The 9,319-nt window shown below is 41.9% G+C and overlaps 1 long non-coding RNA gene across 1 annotated transcript; it reads left to right on the top strand.

The window, feature by feature from the left end:
• Positions 1–4,247: 4,247 nt before the first annotated feature.
• On the top strand, positions 4,248–6,498 carry LOC139304025 (uncharacterized). Its single transcript, XR_011599034.1, has 4 exons — positions 4,248–4,303; positions 4,396–4,692; positions 5,147–5,306; positions 5,641–6,498. It is a non-coding gene; the product is annotated as an uncharacterized lncRNA (long non-coding RNA).
• The last annotated feature ends 2,821 nt before the right edge of the window (positions 6,499–9,319 follow it).

Raw genomic sequence — 9,319 nt, 5'->3', positions numbered from 1 at the left:
GTCGATGTGTTTCAGCACTGAATCTTATTTCGTTGTGTTTGCAGAATGAAGACTCTGGTGCCATGGGGCTGCTCTGAAGTGTGATTGTTTTTAATGAATGTGAACAAACAGTCCAGGAAATGGATCCTCCATCAAAGAGAGCTGGAGCCAAATCAAGAGACAAAACCGTCCACTGGGGATTGAAGGACGAATACTTGATACACTTATTTACTCGTTTAAGAGTGTGCTTCACAGGGACGTTTTTGCTGCGAGAGACTCCGGCTGATGAAGAACAGCATGCTGTTGCTGCTCTACCTCGCGTCACGATGCTCCACTCAGACGAAACACTAAAGAAGAAGTAGAAACAAAAGTAGACTCACAGAGACGGTCGGACTGGAACAGAGGCGGCTCTGGTTTGTCTGTAAAAAGCACAAGTCTGATACGGAGGTGGTAAACTCACCAGCCACAGACTTGATGTCTGCAGCTTTGCCACCGGCTGGTGATTATTTATGATCGAGTGTTGCTAAAAAACTACAAATGACGGCATAAAAATGAGGCTAAACACTGTTAACAGTTAAAACAGCTCTAAAATGTATTTTCTCAACCAGCTTCAAAAACACAGTGACGCACTGATTCTCTACGATATCTACTATATTACAATATGAATAATATAAATGCTGTAAACAAACACTGATTCTCATTTTCTTTTGCCGACTTTTCAGTCCTGAAAAGCTGCTCAACATTTGGATCTGATTTTATTTCCTTTTATGTCCTGCAGCGTCACTCAGAAGTGAAACGCTGCTTTACATGTTGCATCTTGTGAATTTGTATTTTACGGAGTCGATTTTTTGTTTTTGCACACTTTTTATGGACCTTTTGTTGTAAAGTCTTATTTATTTTACATAAAAAACATATTTTGAATTATTTTTCTGTCTTTGAATGATTTAATAGTAAAGATCATGCTGTTGGTGTTGGGTGAAAAGCTCGTATCTCCACACAGAGTTTAGACGATGGCAGTGCATCACTGGTTTTATCCACAAGGGTTTGAAATGGTTTTATATGAGCTGAAAAGAACGAGTTCCTCAAACCACAAACTATTTCATCAGTCAGATGAAGTAAAAACTGGAGTTAGGAAGTCTTCACACAATAACTCTGAGACGTAAGAAAGCTCCATAGAGACAAAGTGAGTCTATTTTACACCTTTACCTGTACTTCTGTGCAGTAGTGTATGTACAATAGTAAAATAGGGGTCCCTTAGAAAAAGGTTGGGCACCACTGCTCTAGACTGCAGGTCATATATGTTCATATCACAACCTGTTTTCTCCTCTTGAAGAAGTTTAGTAAAGTAAAATTAGTAAAATTATTATGATAATTCAAATGTAGGTCAGTTAAAATGTACTGCATGACACTGAAAAAAGGTCACAGGTATTATTACAGGTGTACAGGTGTGGACCTGAACACACCTGGTGCTGTACTACAGATGAAACAGTAGATGGAGTTTGAGACACTTTTTGCTCCTCAGTTAAACTTCCTTTATCCTCTGATCCAGGATCTGCTGTTCTGGTTATATGTACAGTAGATACAGTGGTACATTTAGTCAAGTACTGAGCTCAAGTACAATTTTAGGGTACATTTTATGCTACTTTATACTTCTACTTCACTACATTTTAGTATTATACATTTTAAAGTATTTATAATTAAGTGGATATTATTAAGGATCGTTAAAGGGTGTTGATTGACAGGTGTACCCGCCCGTCGCAGCCTACACCCACGATTCAACAGGGAGGGAAGTTGAAGAATATTTAGGAATATTTAGGAGACTCTGGTTTAAGGACTTTATCAGCTCAATGGTGTGTCGGTTAGGACAGATGAGCGCGTGCAGGAGGTTCCACTTCAATCTTTTATCGTCAGGCAGTTTGAGCTGATTTGTCTGACAACAGAAGAAAAGGACAAAGAATATTAAACTAGACATCATGATTCCTGATTGAAAATAATTAATAATCCAACAAAGGTCATTTAACTTCAAACACAATAACTATAAACCTTTGAATCGGGAAATAACTTAACAGAAACTTCATCAACACAACAAATAAATAATGGTCTTCTAAGATCACTATAAATGCATTTAAATCAAAGGAACTCACATTTCACATACTCAGTTCAAACAGTTCGATTGAAGGATGAGGCATCAACATGCTGCTTTGTTCTCCACAGAACAAGATGCCACATGTGAGCTGGCTGCTGTATATATAGACTCTGGGCTCTGCCCATCCAGGAAGAGGGAGACAGGTAGAGGGAGACAGGTAGAGGGAGACAGGAAGAGGGAGACAGGAAGAGGGAGACAGGTAGAGGAGTGCAAGAACAAGTGAGAACGAGTCGGTCAGGTCGACGGCGTCAGTCGTTCCCAGTGTTGGTTTGATTCGGTCCACTACATTAAACTGCGTAATAACAGGAGGATGGCTGGGATCAAGAGTGTCGTGTTTGTGGTGGTCCTGACCTTTCTGCACAGGCCTGCAAGAGGAGGTGAGTGAGGCGTTCACTGTCCATCTGATCTCATTGAAAAATAAACCACAGACATGTTTGAACGACAGGAAATGAGCTGAAGTTAGTTTTGTTTCTGCGACTTTATTTGGCAAGTTACAAACACAATCTGTTGTGTTGAGAGTCAAAGTATAAAGAATCTCTTAAGTAGAAAATGGGTGTGAGCATTATGTTGTTCACTGACACACACACACACACACACACACACACACACACACACACACACACACCCAGTGAAACCTGAGCTGAACACTTTCGTTTTCCACCAGCGTTAAACGTGGAAGAGAAATCAGCAGGTAGCAGAGTCTGCAGGTCAACATGGCTGATGTTTTAGATTCTGACCTGATTCTGAAGATGATGATGATGATGATGTTGTAGTTTCTTTGTGTGCTGTACCGGACCCGTCTGACGTCGAGTTCTCACTGTTAGACACGCTCTATGACAACATTTCAAACGTTTATACTGATGATTTGTAAGTCACATTATCCCAAATTGCATCCCAGTCTGAGTTTTGTCCCAAGCTTTCATTCCTGATGTAGGCATGTAGTTCTGGGAGTTTCACTGTCACGTTGTTTAGAAAGAAAACAAAGAACTGTTTTATTATTTATTGTTGATACAGGGACTAACATGAGGAAGAGTTTAGTTTCTGTGGCAGGTGAATGTGAATAAATATGGTGAACATTAATAATCAGGCCTTTCAGCTGCCATTTTACCTGAACTGAACTTTGTTGGATGTGTCTTTCCCTGATGTGTTGCAGATGTTGAGGTGTCCTGTGATGTCACGGAGAGCTGCGTGTTGCCGTGCAGCTTCCAGGTCGGCGCTGAAGCCGTCATCCACTGGATGCTGGTGGCTGCAGGAGACCTTTATGTCCACTCCTACTACTACAACAAAGACCAGCTCGGACACCAGGACTCACGCTTTAGAAACAGGACATCACTGTTCAGGGATCAGATCTCCAGAGGAAACGCCTCGCTCCAGCTGACGGGGGTGCAGATTCAGGACCAGGGCAGATACAAGTGCTACACCAGCACCATTAGTGGCAACAAGGAGTCCTTTATCAACCTAAAAGTGGCCGGTATGAGAAACACACAGAAAACACAAGCAAATACAAGAAAACATGTAACTGGAGTGTTTTACGCTCAGTGGTCAGTTTGTTATCTACACCGAGCTAAATCTAAGGATTCGTCCTCCTTCATGTTTGTTGATTCAACTGTACGACCGTTTTGAAGGCTGCAGTTTGTGCTGCTGATATTTAGCCAAGCCTTACTGATATAAATGGGGGGGACAAAATAATAGAAACGTTTTTATCATCTGCCAAAGATGTCTGAAACCAAAACACTTCATAATATTTCTATATAAATGTCTGTTTTGCTCCCCTTGTTTCCCTGCTGTTAAAATACAAATAGGACCTCCCTAAAATACTTATGAAGAGATGGAGGGACACATTACACCTTTGGTCTGTTTGGAATAAAGAGAAGAAGAAGAGTTGTGGTACTTGAGCAGTGATACACAATGAAACTTCTATTGCAGCTCCGGTCCGTCAAGTCGGCATTCAGCAGGTGGAAAACAGGATCACCTGCAGCTCAGAGGGGATCTACCCTGAGCCTGAGCTCACCTGGACCCCCCCTCCGTCCAACGAGAACACAACCACAGTCCAGAATCAGCAGCAGCTTTACAGCATCAGTAGTTCTCTGATGCTTTCAGACAGTGTTTCTGATCTGGTCTACAGCTGCACCGTCAGCACTCCCAGAAACAGGAGGAGAGCCACTTTGCTTAAACAAAGTAAGTGTTTCTAAGAAGACCTGCAGTCCTGTGGGACTTTATGTGGTGGCTCAGGCTGCGTTCAACAGCTGCTTTGTGTTTCATCGTTTCAGCTTCAGTCAGTCGTTGCAGCACTGAAACAACAATCCCCTGCACTTCCTCCAACACCCCCCTAACAAGCTTCATCTGGAGGTTCAAGCACAGTCAGATCATCCTGAACTGGACCAGGACCAGGACCGAGGTCCCCGACACAGTCTCAGAGGAGTGGAGGCAGCATGTGAAGGGTGTGTCTGAGTCAGGCAGCCTCACGCTACAGGACTTATCTTCAAATCAGGAGGGGATGTACACGTGTGAACTCAGTGATGCTGAGGAGACAATCATCACCAACACCGTTCTAAAGACTGCAGAAGGTAAGATCAAGACAAGACAAGTCTACAGAAGAGAGGATCATTAGTATCATTAAACATTTAATATTTGGGTGATCGTCTCTCTTTTACAGTTAGTCACTCACTGAAACCTCTATAAACAGTATCTTCTTATTCCGTATCTCTCAGGCTACATACAAGCGACTGATACTGTCCCTCTGACAGGTGCAGCTGCAGCCTGAGAGGACGACTCCACGCAGCCTTTTTACAGTAAAAAACACTCGGACATTTATAGGTTTGACCCCATTCTTTATGGAGGGGTTCCCGTAGAGTCATAACAATCCAGAGAGGTCTGAGAGAACCTTAAAATATTCAATGAATTTTTAATGAACTCATTGTAGAAAGTCACCCAACAGTTTGACGCTTCAGTAGTTCTCACTGCACTGGTGGAAGTTTGGTTTGTAGAGAGTCCAGCTAACAAACTCTTTTTCTGTTTCAGACTGTTCAAGTAATGTTGGAGGAATTGCAGGCGGAGTGACTGGAGCCATTGGAGCCATTTCGCTTGTAGTACTCGTAGGTGTGGCAGCACGTATATATAAAAGACGCAGAAACAAAAGTCCAACTCGGACAGGACCAGAGAACCGTCAGAATGGGCGAGAGTAAGTCTATCCTCTGTGTTGAATACAACAGCACTGCTGCACTGTAATGACCTCTTAATGATGTGGAAGCAGAACACTGTCATCACGTCTAGTTACATGTCCCCACATGGCAAGCTGTACTTTATTTATCTAATCAATAACTTCTACACATGCACGACTGTATCGCTAATAAGTCGTGTGTATTTTTGTTCTGTCCGTCGTTTTCATTCTTTTTTTCTAAATAAGTCGACACAGTTGTGATGATAATTCATACTTAAGACACATAAACGAGAGATCGTTTTGAGTCTGAGGTCGATGTGTTTCAGCACTGAATCTTATTTCGTTGTGTTTGCAGAATGAAGACTCTGGTGCCATGGGGCTGCTCTGAAGTGTGATTGTTTTTAATGAATGTGAACAAACAGTCCAGGAAATGGATCCTCCATCAAAGAGAGCTGGAGCCAAATCAAGAGACAAAACCGTCCACTGGGGATTGAAGGACGAATACTTGATACACTTATTTACTCGTTTAAGAGTGTGCTTCACAGGGACGTTTTTGGTGCGAGAGACTCCGGCTGATGAAGAACAGCATGTTGTTGCTGCTCTACCTCGCGTCACGATGCTCCACTCAGACGAAACACTAAAGAAGAAGTAGAAACAAAAGTAGACTCACAGAGACGGTCGGACTGGAACAGAGGCGGCTCTGGTTTGTCTGTAAAAAGCACAAGTCTGATATGGAGGTGGTAAACTCACCAGCCACAGACTTGATGTCTGCAGCTTTGCCACCGGCTGGTGATTATTTATGATCGAGTGTTGCTAAAAAACTACAAATGACGGCATAAAAATGAGGCTAAACACTGTTAACAGTTAAAACAGCTCTAAAATGTATTTTCTCAACCAGCTTCAAAAACACAGTGACGCACTGATTCTCTACGATATCTACTATATTACAATATGAATAATATAAATGCTGTAAACAAACACTCATTCTCATTTTCTTTTGCCGACTTTTCAGTCCTGAAAAAGCTGCTCAACATTTGGATCTGATTTTATTTCCTTTTATGTCCTGCAGCGTCACTCAGAAGTGAAACGCTGCTTTACATGTTGCATCTTGTGAATTTGTATTTTACGGAGTCGATTTTTTGTTTTTGCACACTTTTTATGGACCTTTTGTTGTAAAGTCTTATTTATTTTACATAAAAAAACATATTTTGAATTATTTTTCTGTCTTTGAATGATTTAATAGTAAAGATCATGCTGTTGGTGTTGGGTGAAAAGCTCGTATCTCCACACAGAGTTTAGACGATGGCAGTGCATCACTGGTTTTATCCACAAGGGTTTGAAATGGTTTTATATGAGCTGAAAAGAACGAGTTCCTCAAACCACAAACTATTTCATCAGTCAGATGAAGTAAAAACTGGAGTTACGAAGTCTTTACACAATAATACTGAGCTCAAGTACAATTTTAGGGTACATTTTATGCTACTTTATACTTCTACTTCACTACATTTTAGTACTATACATTTTCAAAAGTATTTATAATTAAGTGGATATTATTAAGGATCGTTAAAGGGTGTTGATTGACAGGTGTACCCGTCCGTCGCAGCCTACACCCACGATCCAACAGGGAGGGAAGTATTTCAAACATTTCTCAGCTGGCAGAGTCGTGATTTCTGCCCTGTGAGTGACATCACGCTCCAGGTTGTCAGAGAACGAGTCGGTCAGGTCGAAGGCGTCAGTCGTTCCCAGTGTTGGTTTGATTCGGTCCACTACATTAAACTGTGTAATAACAGGAGGATGACTGGGATCAAGAGTGTCGTGTTTGTGGTGGTCCTGACCTTTCTGCACAGGCCTGCAAGAGGAGGTGAGTGAGGCGTTCACTGTCCGTCCGTCCGTCTGAAAATAAATCACAGACATGTTTGAACGACAGGAAATGAGCTGAAGTTAGTTTTGTTTCTGAGACTTCGTGACAAGTCTGAGGTTGATTCAAAAGCAACTCGTTTCCTCAAACACAATCAGCTGTTTGAGCACAATAAACCTTCAGATCGATATCTCTAAATCTTGGCACATAACACAGAAACGATATCCGTACGGCTTCATGAGTAAAAATAAATCTCTTGTTAAGTAGAAAATGATTGACAGCATTATGTTGTTCACTCTACAGGAATCCTGCAGAACCTGTCACACACACACACACACACACACACACCCAGTGAAACCTGAGCTGAACACTTTCGTTTTCCACCAGCGTTCAAGGTGAAAGAGAAATCAGCAGGTAGCAGAGTCTGCAGGTCAACATGGCTGATGTTTTAGATTCTTCAGGAAAACATTTCCTTGTTACTGAAAAACAACGTGCAGAAACATGAAAGAACATGCAATATTTTTTATTTACTCACAGAAGAGAGTGATTATTATTATTATTATTATTATCAGAATCAGAAATACTTTATTGACCCCGGGGGGGGGGGGGGGGTGTACAGTACCGGTGCTCCCATTCAAGAGTAGAAAGTAGCATGAATTTAGAAATAAAAGTATGTACAAAATCTAAAAAATAAGAAATAGAAAATAAAAATGTACACATTTACAATTTTTAAGTGAAAAATAAAAGTAAACAATATATACAATAGCAATGTATATGTATGTGTGTGTATATACATATATATATGTATTGCACTATTGTGTATGACTATATATTGGCGATGGGAGGTCCAGTTCTTTTCAAAGATTCGGCTCTTACGGCTCCCAAATGGCTCTTCATTTAGTATCAGTCGGATCTTCTCTTTTAGCCTAATTTACCAATTATGAATGGTTTGTGTGTTGGAAAGCAATTTTTCATTCAGTGTTTTTATAAAAGCCTTATTCTTGTGCATTTTTTTCGTTTAAAAAAAAATACACAGAGAGAGTTTGCCCTCTCTCCTCCAGCTGCACGGACGGGGGGGGGGGCGGTTCAGAGACGTCTGTGCAGGTTTGTTGTTGACCCAGCTCTGACGGATATTTTCATTTTACAAATTCTGCACTCAGCTTTGCACCCTGTATCACCACAGACCACAGCTTTGTGGTCTGTACCACTACACTCGCTGTCTTTGGAGCGTCTGCCCCCCTTCCTTCTTTCACATAATGGTATGATCCTAGTCTGTCCTTGCATGGTGTGCCCATCAAAATAAAGTCCCGCCCCTGCCTGCATGGATTCAGGAGCGGCTGAAGACTCGGCTCTCCCCGACGGGAGTCGGCTCTTCTCGTTCGCCACAAAGAATCGGCTCTTAATTCAATTCAATTCAATTCAATTTTATTTATATAGCGCCAAATCACAACAAAGTCATCTCATTACACTTTACAAAATAGAGCAGGTCTAGACCGACTCTTTATAATGTTATTACAGAGACCCAACAGTTCCCACCATGAGCAAGCACTTTGGCGACAGTGGCAAGGAAAAACTTCCTTTTAAGAGGCAGAAACCTCGAGCAGAACCAGACTCTAGGTGGGGGGTCATCTGCTTTGACCGGTTGGGTTTTAGGGAGAGAGAGAGAGAGAGAGAGAGAGAGAGACAGAGAGACAGAGAGATAGACATAGAGACACAGATAGACAGACAGACAGACAGATAGGTAGGCAAAGATGTATGGCAGCACTAACAGTAGAAATAGCTGTAATATTAGCTGAGATTAATAATAGGAGCTTTAATAGTGACAGAACTACGACTAAACATAATAACTGTAGAGATGGGAGTCAGGCAGGCCCATGGCAGCAGCAGCACCCAGGCGTACCAGGACCACGATCCACAGCGACCTACGAGTCGACAAAGCACAAAGAAACTCCGGGGAAGAAATAAAGTTAGTAACATGCATTGGACTGTGATGAATGTGCAAAGATGAAGAGGGAGAGGAGGAAAGCTCAGTGCATCATGGGAAGTCCCCCAGCAGTGTAGGCCTATAGCAGCATAACTAGGGGGCTGGTCCAGGCAGGCCTGAGCCAGCCCTTAACTATAAGCGTTATCAAAAAGCAAAGTTTTAAGCCTACTCTTAAAAGTAGAGAGTGTGTCT

The sequence above is a fragment of the Enoplosus armatus genome, chromosome 21 (assembly GCF_043641665.1).
Source record: "Enoplosus armatus isolate fEnoArm2 chromosome 21, fEnoArm2.hap1, whole genome shotgun sequence".
Classification (NCBI taxonomy): Eukaryota; Metazoa; Chordata; class Actinopteri; order Centrarchiformes; family Enoplosidae; genus Enoplosus; species Enoplosus armatus.
Note: the sequence above shows the minus strand (reverse complement) of the source record. Positions and strands in the feature narration are given on the sequence as shown.